At 42.2% G+C, this 25,151-nt stretch overlaps 1 protein-coding gene across 5 annotated transcripts in view; it reads left to right on the top strand.

Annotated features, from left to right (window-relative positions):
* Positions 1-25,151, top strand: part of ST6GAL2 (ST6 beta-galactoside alpha-2,6-sialyltransferase 2) — a 155,465-nt gene that overhangs the window by 33,520 nt on the left and 96,794 nt on the right. For 2 of the 5 annotated variants that reach the window (XM_056556037.1, XM_056556041.1), the window contains exon 2: positions 1,053-1,135. The exons of the other annotated variants lie outside the window; for them this stretch is intronic. The gene's annotated coding sequence lies outside the window, so the exon portion shown is untranslated. The remainder of the gene's footprint in view (positions 1-1,052; positions 1,136-25,151) is intronic. 5 annotated transcript variants of the gene reach the window in all.

Below are 25,151 nucleotides of genomic sequence, written 5' to 3' on the forward strand. Positions count from 1 at the left end.
TTTTAGGAATTTTTTTCATCATTTTGGCATCTCACCAACAAAATAGATCACAATTTATACAGATCAAAAAGTAAACTGCTTGGTATACATTTTTTCCCATTTTCATATCATATCTTTAAAATAATCTGTTGCTTATGATTTGGTTAGGGATCCTAAATTGGTTTTATTTTAAAAAAAATTCCCACACCTTTTCCTTCCCTAACAAAAAAATCATTAGTCATCATTAAACATTTCCTACTATTAGACTGATACATAAGTTTATCAGATGCACCCCTCTATGTTCACACGGGGGAATGTCCGCACAGAAGATCTCAGTGCGGACATTCTCCTGACAGCAGAGTTCTGCCGGCGCTAGGACCGCTCCAATGCATTTAAGTGCGAACAATTAGAATTTCAGCGCCAGATGTTTCTGGCACAGAAATTCTGCTATGTGAACAGCACGGCAGAATCCCATTCATATCAATGGGACTCTGCTGCTGTGAAATCTCTGTGCGGATTTCCAATGCGGAATTCCATCGTGTAAACATAGCCTAAGTATTAGTAGCAGGGAGGTGGAGTGAGTTACATTACAGCTCAGATTGTGGACAGTAGGAGGGAATCCTTGGAAGGCAGGCTGTAGAAACAAAGAAAGGCAGATACAAGGCCGTCTGTAGGAATAAATCCCACATGCTGTGTACAAGTGTAGATGAAAAATAGAGTTCACACAGAAAACTCTGAAGCAGAAGTGAAACTAAGCAGCTTTTTTAAAAAAAAAAAATAGTTATGGAAAAAGCTTTATTTTGTAGAATACTAGGTACAAAAGCAAGAATTTACAAATGCTTTCCAAAGGTGCCCATGGCATTTATTGGTAATGCATTTTACAGTATGTCTTGTTTCTTTTAACTTTTATACTGTATTTATAACTTTGTGATAAAAAATTTTTCTGGTGAGAAATATCCTTTAGTTTAATGTGTGTTCAGCATCTTATCTCTGTTCCTTTTTTGCTGTCTCGTCTATATTATGATCCTATGTTCAGCCTTGCATTCTTTTGTTTGCCTCTGGCTTACATGCAGGTTCAGAGCCAGAAGAGCAAGGACAGTCACAACAATTGGAAACATGGCGGGTTCATTTCAGGTGACCAGTTGGAGAAGCACAGGTAGTTTGCTTTTACAATAGAAATGCACAGTGTGGTATCTAACATGTACTCATTTCTAGCATCAGGCTTGAGGTCTGCACTACACAGGCAGTGACTGTATTTTCTATGTGACATTACTAGGTTTCCTGGTGTGAGCAACTGAGTTGGTAAATGGAGTGTTTCTATGTTTTGCTCATTCGGTATATTTCAGTTTAGCTTGATTTGTGGATTCCGAGATTTCCTAATAAACTTTAATATAATGTGTTTAAATAGCAGAACTTGCCATCTGATATCCCAATCACAGACTTGGCTCAGTAAAACCCATTTGACTTATCATGTTTTGGCAGTGAAGAAAGCAAAATAAATGTCTAAAGGAAACTAGGATGTCAAGTCTCCAATCATCACCCCAAGGCACTCACGGGGTGGCTCTATGGAAGACAGAGGCCTCATGTATAGCCATATCAGTATTGGCAATAAAAGCATTCAAAATAAGCATTTCCTAGACTTAAAAAATACCCCCCCCCCACCCCCACCAACCGTATTAAAGATACAATTCACCCCATTTTTCAATTTGCCAAAAAAATGTACCAGAAAAAAAAAGGCACATGCGAAATTGCCCGATCTATTAAGACCTTATGGACTCAACGTTTTTCCGTTTTTGCATTTTCATTTTTTCCTCATCACCTTCTAAAAAATCATAATGCTTTCAATCTTGCACATAAAATTCCATATGATGGCTTATTTTTTGTGCCACCAATTCTACTTTTCAGTAACATTAGTCATTTTATCCAAAAATCCATTGCGAAACGGAAAAAAAATTCATTGTGCGACAAAATTGAAGAAAAAATTGCATTTTGTAAATTTTGGGGGCTTCCGTTTCTACGCAGTACATTTTTTGGTAAAAATAACACCTTATCTTTATTCTGTAAGTCCATATGGTTATAATGATACCCTACTTATATAGGTTTAATTTTGTCGTACTTAGGAAAAAAATCATAACTACATGCAGGAAAATTTATATGTAAAAAATTCTCATCTTCTAACCCCTATAATTTTTTTATTTTTCCGCGTACGGGCCGGTATGAGGACTCATTTTTTGCGCTGTGTTCTGAAGTGTTTGATTGGTGCCGCGCGCTGTTAGCCCAGGGTCCCGACTATGAATAGCAGCCGGGACCGACCCGGTGTGATGCAGGGTCACGGTGTGACCCCGTTTTAAACACCGGGACCGGGCTCAGGGCGTACAGGTACGCCCTGAGTCCTTAAGAGGTTAAAATATATTGTTAATGAAACTACACAGTGAACTGTATGAACTTAAAAAAATACCAAACACCAGAATTGCTGATTTTTGGTCACTTCATATATCAGAAAAAAATGAAATTAAGTGATCAAAAAGTCCCATCAAAACAATAATTATTCCAATAAAAAACAAACATAACAGTGTGACAACTAAACAACTAAAATGAGAACTCTCATACAGCCCCATTTACAAAAAAATAAAAAGTTATAGGGCCAGAATAGCGCAAATTTAAAGCGGCACTCCGGTGGAAAACATTTTTTTCAAATCAATTGGTTACAGAAAGTTAAATAGATTTGTAAATTACTTCTATAAAAAATCTTTATCCTTCCAGTACTTATCAGTTGCTTTATACTACAGAGGAAGTTGTATAATTATTTTCTGTCTGATCACAGTGCTCTCTGCTGACACCTCTGTCCATGTCAGGAACTGTCCAGAGCAGGAGCAAATCCACATAGCAAACCTCTCCTGCTCCGGACAGTTCCACAGGACAAGTTCTTTTCTTTTTGAATGTCCTTTGTGTCTGACCACAGTGCTCGCTGCTGACACCTCTGTCCATTTTAGGAACTGTCCAGGGTAGGAGCAAACCTATCCTGCCTCATGCAATCATGCAGACGTTCAGCATTTCTTGTGGGAATCACCCATATTATTTTTCACTTATTGGTAATGAAAGGTGTTAAAACTGATGGAACAACTTTAATTCCCATTGTGGCATCTTCCAGCTGTTGCGGCAGTAGCATTCTAAGTTTAATGGATCTTTTGACAATCGCTTGTTGCTTACTCTTCACTTTGCAGCTGTTGCTTGTCCTTGGTTATTCGGCTTATGTACACACAACACATCAGTCATCGGAATTAAACTATTCCCAAGTGTTTGTCTCCATATATTTATTACATTTAAATGTTGTCTTTTTATAGGTAGCATTTGTTTACAGAAGACAACCTATTAATCTATAAAGGTTACATATTCACTAGTTATTGATGTTTTCAGAGTAACAGTAGCATGAAAAGTGATTCTTGATTCCAGGAATTTGTCTCAGCATTAGTGTACAAAATACAACTTGATGAGTATATCATTTCATAAAATTTTTTTATAAATATATTTTTCTCGAAATATCAAATAAGTACATTATTTTGTCAACATTGACTTGACTTACCGGCTTTACTGCTATATTGGTTATAAGAAAATAATGACTTTCTTCTTAGGCTACATTCACATCACGATTTCTCCAATTTCTCCATGCGACCTGAGTACACGATTTTTATAACTTAAAATCGTATGAAATCGTATATAAAGCCGGATCCATTGACCTCCATTTAAAAATCGGATCCATTACACACATCCGATTTGATCCGCATCCGATTTCACACGATTTTTGTTCAGGTCTGAAATCGTGGTCAACCCCGATTTCAGACCCGAACAAAAATCGTGTTAAATCGGATGCGGATCAAATCGGATGTGTTTAATGGATCCGATTTTTTAATGGAGGTCAATGGATCCGACTATATATACGATTTCATACGATTTTAAGTTATAAAAATCGTGTACTCAATTGGATGGAGAAATCGTGATGTGAATGCAGCCTAAGATGTAATGGCTACCAGCCTCCAGCATCTGAATTGTATCAATCACCTAGAAAGAAGTGCATGTATTTGTAAATATCTTACATGTAAAATGTTGTGAATAGTGAGCAATTACTCTCTTGAGATCAAGCATGCCAATATACCGTATTTATCGGGGTATACCACGCACCCTCATTTTACCAAGGATTTGCCCGCTTCTCTCCCCCTGGCTTTCCTGGGGTCTAGAGCACTGCTGCCGCCGCTTCTCTCCCGCTGGCTATCGGCGCCGCTGCCCGTTCTCTCCCCCTGACTATCGGTGCCGCGCTGCTTCAGGCCTCCGGTGTGCGTCCCATGCGTCGTTGCTATGCACTGCACGGCGCGGCGCAATGAAAAATGACGTCATTGCACCGCGCCGTACAGCGCATAGCAACAACGCAGGGGACACACACCGGAGGCCTGAAGCAGCGAGGACCCGACCCCGGCAACAGGTAATTATGCAACCGGGGATGGGGGAGGCAACAGGGCAGCGGCGCCGGCAATGGGTGCCACTGCCACTTCTCTCCCCCTGGCTGTCGGCGCCGCTTCTCTCCCCCTGGCTATAGACGCCGGCAATGGGGCGCCGGTGCCGATAGTCAGGGGGACAGAACGGGCAGCGGCACCAATAGCCAGGGGGAGAGAAGGGGCAGCAAATTTTTTGAATTTTTAGCCTAAAGTCTACCTGCGTGTTATACGCCGATAAGCCGCTGCAGTTCAATGATTTAAAGCGGGCGCTTTAAATCAATGAACTGCAGCAGCTTTGCAGGTGCAGAGACCGCCAGCGCTGCCGGCTTCTCTGCCCCTGCCTGTCCTGGGGTCTAGAGCCCTGCTGCCAACCCTTCTCTCCCCCTGGCTATCGGCACCGCTGCCCGTTCTCTCCCCCTGACTATCGGTGCTGGCGCCTCATTGCCGGCGCCAATAGCCAGGGGGAGAGAAGCGGCGACGGCAATGGGGCAGCGGCGCTGACAGACAGGGGGAGAGAAGGGGCAGCGGCACCCATTGCCGGCGCCGCTGCCCCGTTGCCTCATCCCCGGTTGCATAATTACCTGTTGCCGGGGTCGGGTCCTCGCTGCTTCAGGCCTCCGGTGTGTGTCCCCTGCGTTGTTGCTATGCGCTGTACGGCGCGGCGCAATTACGTCATTCGTCATTGCGCCGCACCGTGCAGTGCATAGCAACGACGCATGGGACGCACACCGGAGGCCTGAAGCAGCGCGGACCCGACTCCGGCAACAGGTAATTATGCAACCGGGGATGGGTGAGGCAACAGGGCAGCGGCGCCGGCAATGGGTGCCGCTGCCCCTTCTCTCCCCCTGTCTGTCGGCACCGCTACCCCATTGCCGGCGCCGCTTCTCTCCCCTTGGCTATTGGCGCCGGCAATGGGGCGCCAGCACCGATAGTCAGGGGGAGAGAACGGGCAGCGGCGCCGATAGCCAGGGGGAGAGAAGGGCTGGCAGCAGGGCTCTAGACCCCAGGACAGGCAGGGGCAGAGAAGCCGGCAGCGCTGGCGGTCTCTGCACCTGCAAAGCCGCTGCAGTTCATTGATTTAAAGCACCCGCTTTAAATCATTGAACTGCAGCGGCTTATTGGCGTATAACACGCAGGTAGACTTTAGGCAAAAAATTTTAGCCTAAAAAGTGTGTGTTATACGCCGATAAATACGGTAATACCCTGACATGGTTTGGTCTACGTTTGTCCAGAAAAGACACTTCTGGATTGCTTCAGGTTCTTTAGCTAGTGATAAAAAGTTTTTGCTGTTATTGGCTCAAAGCAAAGAAGTTCCGTGCAACATGTACAGTAGCTCTGGGTTCACACTCTGTTCCACTTTCAGATGCATTACATTTCATTTGTAGTGATGTCGCGAACATAACATTTTAAAACCCACAGGGACTCTTTCTGGCCACAATAGTGATTTAAAAGTTGTTTCAAGGGGACTAATACCTGGACTGTGGTGTGCTGGAGGGGGATCCATGGCAAAACTCCCTTGGAAAATTACATAGTTGATGCAGAGTCTGGTTTTAATCCATAAAGGGCATAAATCACCTATTATTCCTAAATTATGTGGAATAACATGCTTTAGCCCCCTTTAGGCAGCACATAGAGACCCCCTGTAGGCATCACATAGTTAGATCCCCCCTTTAGGCAGCACATAGATTCCCCCATATTAGGCAGCACATAGGTAGAGCCTCCGTTTAGGCAGCACATAGGTAGAGCCTCCCTTTAGGCAGCACATAGAGCCCCCTTTAGGCAGCACATAGTTAGATCCCCCCTTTAGGCAGCACATAGATTTCCCCATGTTAGGCAGCACATAGTTAGAGCCCCCCTTTAGGCAGCACATAGAGCCCCCCTTTAGGCAGCACATAGATTTCCCCATATTAGGCAGCACATAGTTAGAGCCTCCCTTTAGGCAGCACATAGAGCTCCCTTTAGGCAGCACATATTTAGATCCCCCCTTTAGACAGCACATAGATTCCCCCATATTAGGCAGCACATAGTTAGAGCCCCCCTTTAGGCAGCACTGGTTTTATTTCACAGCCCAAAAAAGGTATTTTTTTTATTTTTTATTTGAACAACTGTCACACCAAATGTGATTTGCACTAGTGTGACAATGAGCAAAAAAGACTGAACTTATAGCCCTTTTAATACTGTAGTTAGTTGCTTGAAGGAACTTAAGTTTTACACTGGAGTACCCCTTTTAACCAGCGGTCCCCTCCCAACCAGGGTGCCTCCAGCTGTTGCAAGACACACGGACTGAACTTATAGCCCTTTTAATACTGTAGTTAGTTGCTTGAAGGAACTTAAGTTTTACACTGGAGTACCCCTTTTAACCAGTGGTTCCCTCCCAAACAGGGTGCCTCCAGCTGTTGCAAGACACACAGACTGATATTTGAGCCCTAAAAAGGGCGGATGTTAGACTAGTGCTTTAGGAGTAAAGTGGACCCTGAATACACCACCTAGCAGCAACCTAGCTATCACTTTCCCTATTACAGCAGGAGCAGCTTCTCTGTCCCTCCACTTTCTAAGCCTGCAGCATGCCGAATGAAGGTAAAATGGTGTCCGTGCAGGAGGTAGGAGGGTCTGGAAGGGAGGGACTGCTGCTGATTGGCTGTAATGTGTCTGCTGACTCTGACTCACAGGGTCAAAGTTTACCGCAATGTTAAAGTATAGGGGGCAAATCGAACTTCACATATGTTCGCCCGGCGATTCGAACACGAACATGTTAAGTTCGCCGGGAACTGTTCGCCGGCGAACAATTCGCGACATCTCTATTCATTTGAAAGGCATTTTTTGTAGAATGTAAATCAATGGAAAATGTATTCTGCTCTATGGCGTACAGCAGAATCTGTTTTTAGCAACCATTTGCATATAAATTTTTTATCCTCTTTAAAGGGAACCAATCAGCAGATTTAAGCATGTATAACACTTGACAACGCGTTATATATGCTAAAATCGTTATCCTCACCATCCCCGGGGACATTTTTGCTCCCACGGATGGTGAAGATATTAGGTTATAAAGTCCCCCTAAGCAGATGGAGCAGAGCGGTGATGCGAGCCATCAATCAAGATGAGGGTACGGGGGACCACGGCCAGAGCAACGGGTACTGGTAACTATAAGTCCCCGCCTAGGGGACTACTTGCGGGGTGGCCAGGGGGGGGGACTTTATAACTTAAAGCGCAACTGTCATGGAGCTCTTTATCACACTTTATCAGCAGGAAAATAGTTTTATTGTGTGGTCAGCAACTGTCGGATAGGCGTGGCTGGGGATCGTAATGCCCCACTTCCGCCACGCCTATCCCCTGTAAGTGAGCGCAGGGTTCACTGTGAGATTGACACACAGGTCCCAACCCCCGATGTCCATGATGTGCGGTCCGGCGTGACTCCACTGAGCCTATACAGATTATGTGCACCTTTATGATATATGAAATACAGTGCTCGTACTCTTTTCTTCTCCTGGTGCCGGCGACGTGCTGCTTCTGCTTTCACTAGAGACATAGAGAAAGCGCTCACTCCCGTTGTGTGCCACAGCTCAGTGCGCCTGTGCAGTGCTAGAGGCAGGGAGCGAGCTCTCTGTCTCTTGTGAAATCAGAAGCAGCGCGTCTCCGGCACCAGGACAAGAAAGAAGGGGAGTACGGGCACTGTATATCATAAAGGTGCACATAATCTGTATAGGCTCAGTGGAGTCACGCCGGACCGCACATCATGTACATCGGGGGTGGGGAACTGTGTGTCAATCATACAGTGGTCCCAGCGCTCACTTACAGGGGATAGGCGTGGCGGAGGTGGGGCATTACGATCCCCAGCCACGCCTATCCGACTGTTGCTGACCGCAGGATAAAACTATTTTAAAGTGGGATAAAGAGCAGCCAAAGGTATAGCTGCATTACAAGTGTCATCATCTATACTATCATGTTATTAGTCTGGGGGGTACAATATCCATGACATTTGCACTTTAATACCTTCACCATCCCTGGGGGCAACGAATTTGGTGAGAATAACGATTTTGACATATATAACGCATTGTCTAGCGTTATATATGCTAAAATCTTCTGATTGATTCCCTTTAAAAGTATGGTGACACCTAGCATGTTTAATACTGCGGATGGGCCTACAGCAGTCACAGGAACAAGCTCGCTGATGCGGCCGGGTAACTCTGTGTCACTGCTGATGCGGCCGGGTAACTCTGTTTCACTGCTGTTGGCGCATCTACAGCATTAAATATGCTACAGATGTGCTAAATGTGACCCTGCCCTATGAGTATAATATATATGGTAAATATAAACACATGACACCAACATCCTCACAAAAACATGCTGTCTAGTGTAAAGTTTTAATGTATCAACACTAATACTTTATACCTGGCATGCACATGTACAGTTGTGCTCAAAGTTTGCATACCTTGGCAGAAATGTAAAAATGTTGGCATTGATGTAGAACATATGACTGATCATGCAAAAACTCTTTCTTTTATTTAAAGATGGTGATGGTATGAAGCTATTATGACATAGTTGTTTGGCTCCTTTTTAAATCATAATAACAGAAATCATCAAATGGTTCTAAACAAAAAGTTACATATCCATTAAATATTTGACCATGTTACAGACACACAAGGTGACACACACAGTTTAAAATGGCAATTAAAGGTTAATTTCCCACACCTGTGGCTTTTTAGATTGCAGTTAGTGTCTATGCATAAATAGTCATTGAGTAGGCTAGATACTGAGCCATGGGGAGCAGAAACTAACCATCAAAAGAACTGTGTAACAAAGTAATGGAAATTAGCTGTGTCCTCAAGGCAAAAATGGCTGTGTCCTAAAGGGTTTAACCTCTTAAGGACCAAGCCCATTTTCACCTTAAGGACCAGGCCAATTTTATTTTTGCGTTTTCGTTATTCCCTACTCGCCATCCTCTTTTATGTTTCCATCCCCAGACCCATATGAGGGCTGGATTTTTGCGTGACCAATTGTACTTTGTAATGAAACCCCCCAAAATTTTGCAAATTTTGGATTGTTTCATTTTCACTCTGTTCAAGTTACGGTAAAAATGACATGTTTTATTTTATTCTGTGGGTCAATACAATTAAAATGATACCCTTCTTTACTTGCTTTTCTATTATTGTACTGCTTTTAAAAAATATTAAACTTTTTGTACAAAATCAGTACATTTAAAACTACCCTATTTTGACCACCTATAACTTTTTTCATTTTTCCGTATTCGCGGCTGTATGAGGGCTCATTTTTTTCTGTACTTTTTATTGATACCACATTTGCTTATATGAAACTTTTAAATCACTTTTTATTATTTATTTTTTATTAAAATGTGACAAAAAAAGCAGCGATTTTGGAAGCTTTTTAAAAAAATTTCCATATGGGATCATTAACATTATATTTTGATAGTTCGGACATTTGCGCACGCGGCGATACCAATTATGTTTATTAAATTTTTTTTTACGGTTTTTGGGGGTAAAATGGGATAAAGGTACAATTTACATTTTTATTGAGGGAGGGGATTTTTCAAATGTTTCTTTTTTTTACATTATTTAACTTTTTTTAGACTTTTTTTTAGACTATCTTTAGCAATCATTTGATTGCTAATACTGTTAAGTGCTAAGTATAGAGCATAGCACTGAACAGTGTTATTGGCGATCTTCTGCTCTCGTCTGCACAATCTCAGACCAGAGTAGAAGACCCCTGGAGGCAGGCGAGGGGACCTCCGGACGCCATTTTAGATAATCGGATCCCCACAGCAGCGCCGTGGGCGTTCATAAATTTAAACATGCACATTGCCAAAGATGCTGTGATCTGTATTGATCACTGCATCTGAGGGGTTAATGGCAGACATCAGCACGATCGCTGATGTCCACCATTACCAGCGGGTCCCCAGCTGGTATCAGCCGGGACCTGCAGTGCATTATGTGAGCACCTCTCCGATGCTCGCGGTCATGTACAGGACATTAATGTACGTCCTGGTGGATTAAAAATTTAAAAAAAATGTTTGGTGACAGTGCCCATTTAAGGGGTTAAAGAGACATCTAAACAAATTCTTGAGGTCAAAGTGGCAGATGTATGGTCAGAATGATTTATTTGCATAGGCAGCCTGTACAGATGAATATTTCCCTAACTATTTGTTCAGTGAGTAGAAATTACCCTCCATTCCGTTATATCAGTCCAGTACTAAAAATATATGAGCTCTTCCTCCTACTACAAATATTTTATCCAATTAGAAGCAATAAAAAAATAAAAATAAACCGCTTTATGTATAGGCAGCTGAATGCACCTTTTTTTCAGACAGTTAATATTCGGCAAAGTGCAGAAGCCATATATGATGTGCCAAGAACAGAATCAAATCATGTCAAAACAAAGCAAGGGTTTTATTTGGGAAAGATTTCCTGGCTTTGTTCTGACAGGATCTCGGCGCAAAATATACTGCACCATATTACAGCTGTCTGAAAGCTTGAAAAAAAAAAAACTATGAAAGTTATCTCTTTGATCATCTGTAAAACACAACTTCACATTATCGCTTCCATCTTTTCTTCATTCCATATTTAATAGATATCATCAGACATATTAAATGTATTATGTATATAATAAAAATATTTTTTAGTTATACTAGGTTTTTACTGGTTTGTAAGCAACAATTTTTTACATGCTAGCTGGAGGAAAGTAAATGGTTTCATAAGTAGTCAAATTGCAATAAATACGGTCAGCTGAAAGGACCACTGCATTGCAGATAAAAAACGTCATCAAAAAAGAACAAGTTATAACATTTATCAGATTTAGTTCAGAACAAATAGCCCTTTCTGCAGAATGCAGTGTTAGGAGGTGGACAGAATGTTATGAAATGGAAAGCATTTAGCTAGACAGCCCCTCTAAAATCACCATCGTATCTTTAACATTTATAATACTCATGACATTGAACAGCGTTGGCAAAAATATCTTTCTTTAGGATCTGTAGCTCAGAAACCTTTTACTGTCTGTTTGTAAAGCATATGTTCATAAACCAAAAATGATATTTGAAAATATTGTTACATTGTAAGTATATAGATATACTTGTGTTCTGCCTATAATGAGTTACAGATTATGTCACATTTCAGAGCTGAATTCACAATTTTACAATCCTGAAATCTTTTGGCACATTTAACCGAGCAGGGCTCCAGATGGCGTCAAAACAGTCACCAGTGCACCCTAAAATGGAGGCAGGAACTTACAGACTTGTCAACATTTCATTAGCTGTGACTAAAAGTAAAGTAAATAAAATGATGGAAATCCAGGACAGTGCACTGGTGAAGGGACCTAGACTAGACAGTTTACATCTAATTTGTATACATTGCATGATGAAACAAGGATGAACCCCTTAGAGCCCTTTTAGATAGGCCAAGCAGGTCCCGATACACACTTAAAGATTAGATTTTTCTTTCACTGATTAGAGCCAGATACTAAATGTGTTCTTTTTCTTTATTCTATATCTATTTTCTGATTGTAGTTTTATTTGTTTGTACATTATTTTGAGGGCTGCCATCTTGCCTGAGCTGTTTTTAACTGTATTTAGAAATATGCTTTACAGCAGGACCCTTGGACATATGCAACAGACAGGACCTGTCCCATTCACATGAATTGGAAAGGTTGCTGGGCATTCTCTGTGACCTTTTTTAGAGGTCATTTTAAAGGGAGGGGTGATACTGTGCTTCGGCTATTGTGTATACCTCTGCAATTTATATACTAGTTGTACTTCTATATACTCATTGTACTTCTGTCTGTGATAATAAGAAGGAAATTTCCTGGTAGCGTACAAAAGTCTCAGCTTAAAGGGGTACTCCACTCACAGACATCTTATCCCCTATCCAAAGGATAGGGGATAAGATGTCTGATCGCAGGGGTCCTGCCGCTGGGGACCCACGCAATCTCCCTGCTGCACACAGTGTTCGCTTAGAGCGTCGAGTGAAGCGCTGGAGGCTTGTGAGGTCACCATCACGCCCCCTCCCATAGACACTCGCATGTTCTTGCTGGTGTCACCCTAAATTTTTCATTTTCACAAGGGAAAATAAAAAAAAGCCCCCCAAAATTTGTAACCCAATTTCTTCTGAGTAAGAGCATACCCCATATGTGGATGCAAAGTGCTCTATGGGTGCACTACAATGCTCAGAAGAGAAGGAGCGCCATTGGGATTTTGAAGAGAAAATTTTTCCGGAATTGAAGGCCACTTGTGTTTACAAAGCCCCCATGGTACCAGAACAATGAACCCCCCCCATATGTGACCCCATTTTGGAAACTACACCCCTCATGTAATGTAATAAGGGGCGCAGTGAGCATTTACGCCCCCACAGGTGTCTGACAGATTTTTGGAACAGTGATCCGTGAAAATGAAAAATGTAATTTTCCATTTGCACAGCCCACTGTCCCAAAGATCTGTCAAACGCCAGTGGGGTGTAAATGCTCACTGCACCACTTATTAAATTCTGTGAGGGGTGTAGTTTCCAAAATGGGGTCACATGTGGGGGGGGTCCACTGTTCTGGCACCACGGGGGGCTTTGTAAATGCACATGGCCCCTGACTACCATTCCAAACGAATTCTCTTTCCAAAAGCTCAATGGTGCTCCTCCTCTTCTGAGCATTGTAGTTCGCCCGTAGTGCACTTCAGGTCCACTTATGGGGTACCTCCATACTCAGAAGAGATGGGGTTACAAATTTTGGGGGGTATTTTCTGCTATTAACCCTTGCAAAAATGTGAAATTTGGGGGGAAACACACATTTTAGTGAAAAAAAAATATATATTTTTTTACATATGCAAAAGTTGTGAAACCCGTGTGGGGTATTAAGGCTCACTTTATTCCTTGTTACGTTCCTCAAGGGGTCTAGTATCCAAAATGGTATGCCATGTGTTTTTTTTTTTTTTTGCTGTTCTGGCACCATAGAGGCTACCTAAATGCGACATGCCCCTCGAGCAAAATTTGCTCCCAAATTTTGGGATTTTTCACCAAGAAAGGATGCAAGTTACCACAAAATTTTACCACTATGTTAAAGTAGAATATGTCACGAAAAAACAATCTCGGAATCAGATTGATAACTAAAAGCATTCCAGAGTTATTAATGTTTAAAGTGACAGTGGTCAGATGTGCAAAAAACGCTCTGGTCCTAAGGTGTAAAATGACCTGGTCCTTAAGGGGTTAAAGTAGTTATGATTTTTTACATAGGGAGTGCAGCTGTATCAGACAGGGCAGAATTTAGATGGAGAGGGGAGTTGCAGCGCAGTGCTGGCTATAATTTCCAGTACAACTCTAAGTAATAATAAGCTCCTGGGGCTCATTTACACTGCCTTTTTGCTTCGGATAAATGGAGCTCTGTCGGCCAGTCTGTCGGAATGACGAAATTTAAGCTGAGAAAAAATGTCCTATATTTTTTCTCCACTTAACTTTGGTAAAATACTTGATCCCCGATTGACCCCATCTAAGTCTGTTCTGGGTCCCCTTGGCACGAAAAAAAAAGAGCCGAACGGGCCCAGAATGGGACCGAGCACAACAGGTTCCTTGTTCTAGATCTTCATCTTTTGGTCAGAGTGGAGAGCAGACACAAAGAGCATCTTTTGCTGTGGAGGACCTGTCCTGCATGGGCACTGCATAATACTGTATTCTCCTGTAGGGAAATTGATTGCTTATTGCCAGGTTCCCTCCCAGATTATAGTTGGTCGCTGGGAGTCATAACAGGGTCATAACACTTTTTAGATCAGTTTATTATGATAATCCCTATCTAACAAGTACAGATTTTCAGTAGCACAACAAATCTTTAGTTCATATTAGAGATTAGGCCATGTTCACATTAGCATTGTGAAGCTCTGTTCAGGAGCTCGGTTACAATTGCTGATAATGGGGCTGGGGCGGAGGTTGTGACATAGGACACCTACTGAACCCGACAGGTCCCATTTAGTTGACCCCTTAAGGACCAAGCCCATTTTCACCTTAAGGACCAGGCCAATTTTATTTTTGCGTTTTCGTATTTTCCTCCTCGCCTTCTAAAATCTGTAACTCTTTCATATTTCCATCTACAGACCCATATAAGGGCTTGTTTTTTGCGTGACCAATTGTACTTTGTAATGAAACCTCTGATTTTACCATAAAATGTTGTTATTTTCATGAATTTCCGCTTCTTTAATTACTGTATGTGAGTAATAGACAGTCAATCATCCACTTTAACATTTACTCAAGCCTGAGCATATTGCTTCACACTTTCTGACCTAAATAGTCAGCAGGGATTATATGGCAAGCATTTTTCTGTTTGTACTCTTAGAATTTCACATTCGACACCCAGTACAGTCTGCTGGAGCCCTGGTTGAAAGGCTGAAGTAAAGGGGGACACACAGACATAGATTTAAAAATCAATGAACCATGGGACTAGAATGCATACAAACCCTCTCTCATTAATCTTGTCTCATGGAGCGCTATGTTGCAGTTCATTGTTAGAGATGGCGGTTGATGGTTTGATTGCTGATGTGTTAGATTTGGAACTAATGCAGAGCAAGAACACTTTGATGCTGCGCTCATTAATTCTTCTAGAAGGGATTTGTGTGGTTTACTTATAGAAACTCTGTCAATTAATTATAATGTGAAACCACAAAATGCCAGAAAGCACCATACTAAGTAAATAAAAAGACAGTCACCAAGTCTGTGCAGTAACTGTTGCCTAATGCATCTACCTTTTCATCTTTGTTTATCCCACAATTACTTTCACGTCTCCATTTTAATTATTTGTGTTCTTTTATTTATTTATTAACAATACCCTATACTAACATACATATATTATTCCAATAAAAAAGTAACAAGTCATGAACAGATGCTGTATCATTTGTACCGCTTTTTCATTTTATCATTGTTGGCCCCACATCCTCTTTTTACACAGGGCAATGTGCAGCCAATATCAGTGATTTTAATGTCTGCGTAAAAGATCCGATCAGCTGGTGAGAAATTTTTTTCTCTTTCATCGGGTCATGATCACAAAGTTACAGGTCTTTAATTCTATTGTACCAAAGTAAAAAAAAAAAAAAAAACTAGTTTGGTATTCCAATACAAAGTAACTAGTGTCACTAGTTGTATTCCCTGTAGAAGTAATGTTTATATGGGAAAAATCTCTCTAATATAGCATGTGATGGAGCATGGCACTCAACAAAGTCTACTGTGATATTAAGGCCAATAAAACAAAAACAAATGGGAAACCAGATTGTAAGACAACAAGTGCTGATCGGTGCTCGTTTGCTAAGGCTTAATCAATTGTGATTGCTGGATATTTTGTGCAGCCTTTTAAATTCATCCTTATTGGGAGCCCATCACCTGTTTACAACTGGTGATGTGCTTCCGATTATTAGAATTGAATGGCGGCACAAAAGAGACGATCAGCCGATTAATGAATTTGCACCTTTATCTGCTGATCACTGGCCCTTTACACTGGCACATTATCAAGAAGAAGTATTCCTAGGAACGCTTATTTGGCCAATAATTGGCTCATCTAACTGGCCCTTTAGGCATATTATGCTAGTTTAAATGGAGCCTAAGAGAACCTGTAACCTATCTTCACATGAGGGGCATGGCTTATATATTGCACCTTTCTGGTCATATCTCAGAACCCTCATTCATAACCTACATTCTTTTTCTGAATGTTAATCTTTTCCTAGCTATAGGCATAGAAGGAAGGCAATTTCACATTCGTGCATCAGCAGCCAAGACTCTGATCCCTCTGAATTGGAATCAAGTGAACCGTCCTTTAGTCTCACAATGGCTTTAAAAGGTCAACCACATCTTTCTTATGGAGAAACTATCATCTCAAGTGTCTCAGACACCACAAATTTCAAAACATTTTGTGTCCCTTTAAAAAGTATTTAGCAAATCCTCAGAGATTTTACTGCTATTTATTGATTAATGACTTATATGAAGGCTTTCTTGCTTTATTCTTGAATCTAGGCAGTTTATACTTAGTCCTTGGCCCCTATTTTTGTCATTGTTACATTGTTTACTGTTTCTCCTTTGTTTTTCTTTTTCCTTTTTGTCTCCTCCACTTTATGCCTTTACTTTATTGATAAATTACATTTGATGCTACATTACCTACATTACAAAAGAAATGAAAACCAACATGAACTTGGTTCTCGTATAAAAATGTTAGATGACATCCTTAGGCATGTTGTATAATTTACGCAACTTCCACTGACTACGATTCCGGGATCTGTTTAGTCCTTTGGCCACAAGTCAGAACTGTAGTAGTCAGCCAATTTCAGGAAGCGTGGTTGTGCCTCAGGCTTTTCTCTGGAAGGGTTTAAAGGGGTACTCCGCTGCTCAGCATTTGGAACAACTTGCATTGAAGGGACGGGGTGTGGCATCATGAGGGGGCTATAACGCCATGAGCTCTCGGCGCCTGCTCCAGCTTCGGTGTTCTGCAGAACTTATTATCAGAATGTTTCAGTAACAGTGTTGTGACAGACTATTGCTAAACTTTTTTTTTATTACATGGAACACAACCCTCCCTTATTGTTCCCTTGTGCCCTACATTTTTACAATAAAATAATGAGTCTTAATCAAATCTAAAGCAAATATTATTACTGAACACAATCACAACTTACTTCAGTTTTAAAGTCATGAGCCAAATGATAATTTATTTTTCCAATAGCTAAATTCCCATTTCTCCATCATTATAGACTGACATTTAACCACTTAGGGACCCAGGGCGTACAGGTACGCCTTCGCTCCCTGGTTCTTAAGGACCCACGGCGGGGACCGGTCCAGGGTGATTGCTGATATCTATGAGCAGGCACCCCGCAAATGTAAATGCCCAGGGGGGTCCTGAGACCTGTGAATTCACACCGGCCATATGCGGCGATTCCGGGTCATACGGGTCTCCGGGGACCGGGAAAATAAGGGGGATCGGGGTTGTCCAAGACACCCATGATGCCCCTGAAGGGATAGGAGTGATGTGGCAGAGGTGCCACCCCTCCTATCCCTGCTGTTGGTCGTTCAGAAGCAACGACCAATAGCAGGTCGTGGGCGGGGGGTTAACGTTTGGTTCCCCCATTCTGCCCACCTACAGTAGGCCGGGCAGAACAGGAAAACCGATGGGGACCAGCGCCGAAGTCCACTTACCCATCGGCGGCGTCAGCAGACTGCGATTGATGGCGATGCGGTTCCCTGGATCCTACAGATGCCGGTAAGTTGCCTAGCAACATCTGGAGGTCTACAGTCTGAGACCACTATACAGTGGTCTCTAAATTGTAGCCCTCCAGATGTTGCAAAACTTCAACTCCTAGCATGCCCACACAGCAGTTTGCTGTCTGGGCATGCTGGGATTTGTAGTTTTGCAACATCTGGAGGGCCACCGTTTGGAGATCACTGTGCAGTGGTCTCTAAACTGGAGCCCTCCAGATGTTGCAAAACTGCAAATCCCAGCATGCCCAAACAGCAAACAACTGTCTCGGCATGCTGGGAGTTGTAGTTGCATACCTCCAGCAGTTGCATAACTACATCTCCCAGCATGCCTTTCGGTGATCAGTACATGCTGGGAGTTGTAGTTTTGCAACAGCTGGAGGCACACTGGTCGGAAAATACATAGTTAGGTAACAAGCTAACTGAAGGTTTTCCAACCAGTGTGCCTCCAGCTGTTGCAAAAGTACAACTGGAGACACCCTGTTTGGGAATCACTGACGTAGAATACCCCTATGTCCACCCCTATGCAATCCCTAATTTAGTCCTCAAATGCGCATGGCGCTCTCTCACTTCAGAGCCCTGTCGTATTTCAAGGAAACAGTTTAGGGCCACATAAGGGGTATTTCTGTACTTGGGAAAAATTACACTACAAATTTTGGGTGGCTTTTTCTCCTTTTACCCCTTATGAAAAGGAAAAGTTGGGGCTGAAAAAATTACACTAACATGCTGGTGTTGCCCCATACTTTTTATTTTCAAAAGCGGTAAAAGGAAAAAAAGACCCCCAAAATTTGTAACACAATTTATCCTGTGTACGGAATTACCCTATATGTGGGCGTAAAATTCTCTGCGGACGCACAACAAGGCTCAAGAGCGAGAGCGCACTATGTACATTTGTGGCCTAAATTGGTGATTTGTACAGGGGTGGCTGTTTTACAGCGGCTCTGACATATACGCAAAAAAATAAATACCCACATGGGACCCCATTTTGGAAACTACACCCCTCACGGAATGTAACAAGGGGTATAGTGAGCCTTAACACCCCACAAGAATTTTCATTAAAGTTGGATAGAAAAATGAAAAAAATAAATGTTTTCACTAAAATGCTGGTTTTACCCTAAAATTTTTATTTTCACAAGGGAAAATAGGAAAAAGCCCCCCAAAATTTGTAACCCCCTTTTCTACTGAGTAAGAACATACCACATATGTGGATGTAAAGTGCACTACAATGCTCAGAATAGAAGATTTGTCCAGAATTGAAGGCCACGTGTGTTTGCAAAGCCCCCATAGTGCCAGAACAATGGACCCCCCCCCCCCCACATATGACCCCATTTTGGAAAATAAACCCCTCCTGTATTGTAATAAGGGGTACAGTGAGCATTTACACCCCACTGGTGTCTGACAGATTTTTGGAACAGTGGCCCGTGAAAATGAAAAATGTAATTTTTTATTTGCACAGCCCACTGTTCCAAAGATCTGTCAAACACCAGTGGGGTGTAAATACTCACTGCACCCCTTATTAAATTATGTGAGGGGTGTAGTTTCCAAAATGAGGTCACATGTGGGGGGTTCCACTGTTCTGGCACCACGGGGGCTTTGTAAATGCACATGGCCCCCGACCTATTCCAACTAAATTCTCTCTCCAAAAGCTCAATGGCGCTCCTTCTATTCTGAGCATTGTAGTCCACCAGCAGAGCACTTTACTTCCACACATTTCCATACTCAGAAGAAATAGAGTTACAAATTTTGGGGGTCATTTTCTCCTATTATCCCTTGTAAAAATGTAAAATTTGGGGGAAAACCAGCATTTTAGTGAAAAAAAAAACTTTTTTTTTTTCATTTACACATCCAACTTTTACAAAAAGTCGTCAAACACCTGTGGGATGTTAAGGCTCACTGTACCCCTTGTTACGTTCCTTTAGGGGTATAGTTTCCAAAATAGTATACCATGTCATTTTTTTTTTGCTGTTCTGGCACCATAGGGGCTTCCTAAATGCGACATGCCCCCCAAAAACCATTTCAGCAAAGTTTGTTTTCCAAAAGCCAAATGTGACTCCTTCTCTTCTGAGCATTGTAGTGCGCCCGCAGTGCATTTTATGTCCTAACATGGGGTATTTCCATACTCAGAAGAGATGGGGTTAGAAATTTTGGGGGGCATTTTCTCCCATTACCCTTTGTAAAAATGGTAAATTTGGGGAAAAAACTGCAATTTAGTGAAAAAAAAAATCTTTTTCATTTACACATCCGACTTTAACAAAAAGTCGTCAAACACCTGTGGGGTGTTAAGGCTAATTGGACCCCTTGTTACGTGCCTTGAGGGGTGTAGTTTCCAAAATAGTATGCCATGTGGGGAGTTTTCTGCTGTTCTGGCACCATAGGGGCTTCCTAAATGCAACATCCCCCCCAAAAACCATTTCAGCAAAATTCACTCTCCAAAATCCCATTGTTACTCCTTCCTTTCTGAGCCCTCTACTGCGCCCACTGAACACTTTACATACACATATGAGTTATTTCCTTACTCCAGAGAAATCGGGTTACAAATTTTGGGGGCTTTTTCTCATATTAACCCTTGTAAAAATTCAAAAACTGGGTCTAAAAGAACATGCAAGTGTAAAAAATGAAGATTTCGAATTTTCTCCTTCACTTTGCTGCTAAAGAATGTCATTTTGAATACTTTGAGGGGTGCAGTTTTATAATGGGGTCATTTATGGGGTATTTTGAATATTGAAGGCCATTGAAATCCACTTCAAAACTGAACTGGTCCCTGAAAGATTCAGATTTTGAAACATATTTTAAAAATTGGAAAATTGCTGCAAACATAAAGTAGACATATTGTATATGTGAAGCAATATATAATTTATTTGGAATATCCATTTTCCTTATAAGCAGAGAGCTTCAAAGTTAGAAAAATGCAACATTTTCAATTTTTTCATCAAATTTATAATTTTTCACCAAGAAATTATGCAAGTATCGACAAAAATTTACCTATAACATAAAGTAGAATATGTCACGAAAAACAGTCTCGGAATCAGAATGAAAAATAAAAGCATCCCAGAGTTATTAATGCTTAAAGTGACAGTGGTATATGTGCAAAAAATGGCCAGTTCCTTAAAGGGGTACTCCAGCCCTGAGACATCTTATCCCCGCGGGGGTCCCGCCGCTGGTGACCCAACAATCAGACCCCAACCAAATTATAACATTTTACAGATCTCCGTGATATGTCAAAAGTTTTTGCAAATGACAAGGACATTTCAGAGCATAACTGTATTTAATAACAATGACATTAACTCCTAAAGGAACAGCCCATTTTCACCTTAAAGGGTTACTCTGGGACATCGCAGGGTTCCTGCCGCTGGGGACCCCCGACAATCTTCTATTCGCCACCCACCTGTTTGAGCTGCAAGCCGCGGTGCCAGCTCACAAAACGCCCCCTCCCATAGACTTGCATAGCGGGGGCGAGGGGGTGACAGGGGACGTCACACGGGGGGCGGAGTTGTGACGTCATGATACTCCGGCCCTGTGCTCGCCACTCGGCTGTTTGTGATCTGGCACCGCGGTTTGCAGCTCAAACAGGTGGGTGGCGAATAGAAGATTGTCGGGGGTCCCCAGCGCAGGAACCCTGCGATGTCCCAGAGTAACCCTTTAAGGTGAAAATGGGCTGTTCCTTTAGGAGTTAATGTCATTGTTATTAAATACAGTTATGCTCTGAAATGTCCTTGTCATTTGCAAAAACTTTTGACATATCACGGAGATCTGTAAAATGTTATAATTTGGTTGGGGTCTGATTGTTCCGACCCCTACCACAGCTCATTGTAATGTCTGTCTCATGTGTCATTGTTTCATGTTTCGTTGTAAGTCTATGGATTCTGTCTCTTACATTGAGTTGGAGAGCACAGCAAACCAAAGAACGAAGTACACAGCCCCGCGCTTCTAACAGCCCTGTATAATAATCAGTGGGGGGTCTGGTCACCCAGTCCCAAGCAATAAAAATGTTGTTATGTCTCTGTGACATGTTAAATGTTTTTGCAAACGACAAGGACACTTTATTACACCTTTACATTTGCTCTCACATGGGTACTATGGTGGGAATTAACTAGAGTCATTACGGCAAAAAATGTGTGACTTTTTATATTTTTATCATGTCCTCGCCAATTTTTTAGTTGGCAGAGCTTAGCAATTTTACTAAAACTTACACCTGAAAACAGTGTAAATTATAGCTAAAACTTACACCAGCTGGAGTAAACTTCAAAGTGGGAGTCACAGGAAACCACTTATCTGCTAGATTTTTTAAGAGGCATGCACCTCTTAATCCATTTGCCGAATCTAATGGTAGATTTTTACTTAAGACTAGTATGTAAAACACTGCTCTTAGAAAGGTAATCCATATGGGGAACATTTAACAAGGTTTTTAGAGCCTTAGTTTTTTGCTTACTCCGTGCACACAAAAAGTCGTATGTGTGCCTAAATACTTTTTTTGGGGAATTTTGTGGGTAAGCAAAAATTTACAAACAGCCTTACCTAAGCAAACTTGGTGCCAGCACATAGGCCCCTTTATTATCCTTATCTGTGGCGGCAAATATACAAATGTATAAGTAAATCAAGTGCCTGTTCTATCAATTTACAATGCCCATTCTCCTATTAGGTTACAGTGCAGTCACAGGGGGTTAGTTGGCACAGCAAGCGACAGAGCATTACTCTGCGCACTGAGGTCGGGAGGGAGCGCTTGCTATGATAACTAGCTGCCCGCAGCTCCGTTGATGTGAAGAAAACTCTCCTGGTGCTACGGGCCGCAAGTGGGTGCTACGGGCCTCTCCTGATGGCCCCAGTATGTTGTGACTACATCACCGGCGGTAGTTAGTTTTCATAGCAAGTGCTCCCGGCCCCGGTGCACAGCGTAATGCTCTGCCGCTTGCTCTGCAAACTAACCCCCTGTGACTGCACTGTAACCTAATAGGAGAATAGGAGAACGGGCAAAGTAAACTGATAGAACGAGCACTTGTTTTACTTATACATTTGTATGTTCGCCGCCACGCATAAGGAAAATGAAGGGGCCTATGTGCTGGGATCAATCACACAGCGGACCTAGCGATGACATACAGGAGATATGTGGCTTGCTGTCTTATAAAGCATTTTTAAGCCTGATAAAAGCTGGTAGAAAGCAGTAAAAGGTATACCTGGAGAGTAATTCTAAAGAAATTTGTTACCCTGCGATTAGTTTATGGGGGTACAAATTTGTGACAGTTGCGCTTTAAGGGCTCCAACATGACTACAGAAAAAAGACGTAGGAGGTAGGGATCCATAGGAAACAGAATGTGCAGAGTCTTCCTGTTCCTAATGATACATCCTTATACAGTACTTAGGCTGACCCCATATGTGTTTGTTGTGTAAACATGTAAGCAAGAGTCAATTTAATCTATTCTACTGCTTTTAGTCCATATGTAAGATCGTAAAAACATAAAAACACATTGATATGGTTTATTATATTCTTTGCAGAAGGTAAATTCTGAAGCAGTTAAAATACATCTAAATTTAAAGTTATACGGGGACATTTATCATTGTTGCTTTGGTAAGCAAATTCTATAGGCATTTTTTTTGCTTTAGTTTTGCTTATGTATGACACATTTATCATACTATCACAGCGGGGTTGATAAATTTGGCTTACATAAGCAAAAACCAATAAATCACTTTTGAATACCATTTTTTAGCACATATAAACAAAAAACAATAAATTATTTCAGAACACCAATTTGCAGCTTTGAAAAAAATGTGTGCTATATATATGTGTTTATTACATTCTTTTACCACTTTTTTTTTTTTCACTTCTGATTTCAGATCTGTGTATCCCACAGGGGTGCCGGGAAGAGCCAGTACCAACAGGCCCGGAGCGTCATAAATGGCGCTCCTGGGCCTAGGTGGTAACAGGCTGGCATTATTTAGGCTGAGGAGAGCCTGTAACAATGGTCCTCACCAACCCTGGTAACGTCAGGCTGTTGCTGCTTGGTTGGTATTTGTGAGAATAAAAATAGGGGAAACCTTATGCTTTATTTTTTTTGCATAAATAATTAAATATAAAAAAAAAGGACCCCCCCTATTTTTATCTTCAGCCAAACACCAACCAGACAGCAACAGCCTGATGTTACCAGGGTGGGCGAAGACCATTGTTACTGGCCCTCACCAGCCTAAATAATGCCAGCCTTTTACTGCCTAGGCCCAGGAGCACCATTTTTGATGCTCCGGGACTGTGGGTACCGGCTCTTCCCGGCACCCCTGAGGCGGTGGGTACCGGGGTAATAATTGGGGGTTAACGCTAGCTGTATTTGGGTCTAACGCTTGTCACCTGCCCCTGCCGGACAACTACAACTCCCAGCATGTCCTTACTATAAGGACACACTGGGAGTTGTAGTTGTGCATGCCAGGGAAGCACTTCCTGGCCAGCGGTGATCAGAAAATCACTGTAATTTCATATTTCCCGACGGGTCCCGTGTCACAAGAAATTTTAAATGACAGTAAACTCTGCAGCGCCATAGCAAAGGGATCCCAGGCTGACATAACACTGCAGTCACCTGGGACTCCCGCAGCCGATCCAGGAGATGTGCAGGATCCATCCCTCAGCATGTACTGCAGTGCTGAGGGATGGCAGGTACGGCTCCTGCACATCTCCCAACCCATCTACAGGAGTCCGGGCAGCTGAAGCCCGGGCTCTTTTTAACATATGTCGGAGCCGGGGAGTTTTAGTCCCTACTGTAAGATCAAATTTCCCGCCGGGTCCCTTTATTGGCTGCTCAGTCCCGGCCAATCACAGGACCAAGCGGGAAATGTGAAATTACATTGGGGACTCCAAAAACTGCTACAAGACTACAACTTCCAGCATGCCCTCACTGTAAGGGCATGCTGGGAGTTGTATTCTTGCAACAGGTAGCAGACAGATGGGAGATGTGCGGCACGGGCGGGTGGGAGACAAGGTGGGGATGTAAATCAATGATCAGGTAGTCAGAAAAGCAGAAACATAAGCAAGGTTCAAGCTGGTGTAGATTCCTGGAGCTTTTTAATCAGGTGCGCCTAGATCTGCGACAGTCGCAGTTGATAAATCAGAGTGCACTGGAAAGTCAAAAGTGTAAAAACGTTTACGTGAGCAAGATGTCAAAGTGAGCTGTGGGTTGTAAATAAAAAAAGTCACAAATAAGCGGAGTTGCGCCAAAGTTGCACCAAAGTTGTGCCAACTATACAGGAAAATAAGCTCTACAAACTTTAATAAATCTGGGCCATAGCCTCTTTCAAGGGAAAATAAACTTACACCAGTCCAATAAACACCAAGCCAATATGGAAGTTTTAATGAAGTGGAACAAAATAAATTCCTTATTCACACATTATTATCAAGCATCCCCTTGTGACATTACACAATATATAATAAAGTGTGCACACTAAGCAATGCCAAATTGGTCCTTTGTGTCTTCAGTCTTGTGTTAATCATAATGCATGT

The sequence above is a fragment of the Hyla sarda genome, chromosome 2 (assembly GCF_029499605.1).
Source record: "Hyla sarda isolate aHylSar1 chromosome 2, aHylSar1.hap1, whole genome shotgun sequence".
Taxonomy (NCBI): domain Eukaryota; kingdom Metazoa; phylum Chordata; class Amphibia; order Anura; family Hylidae; genus Hyla; species Hyla sarda.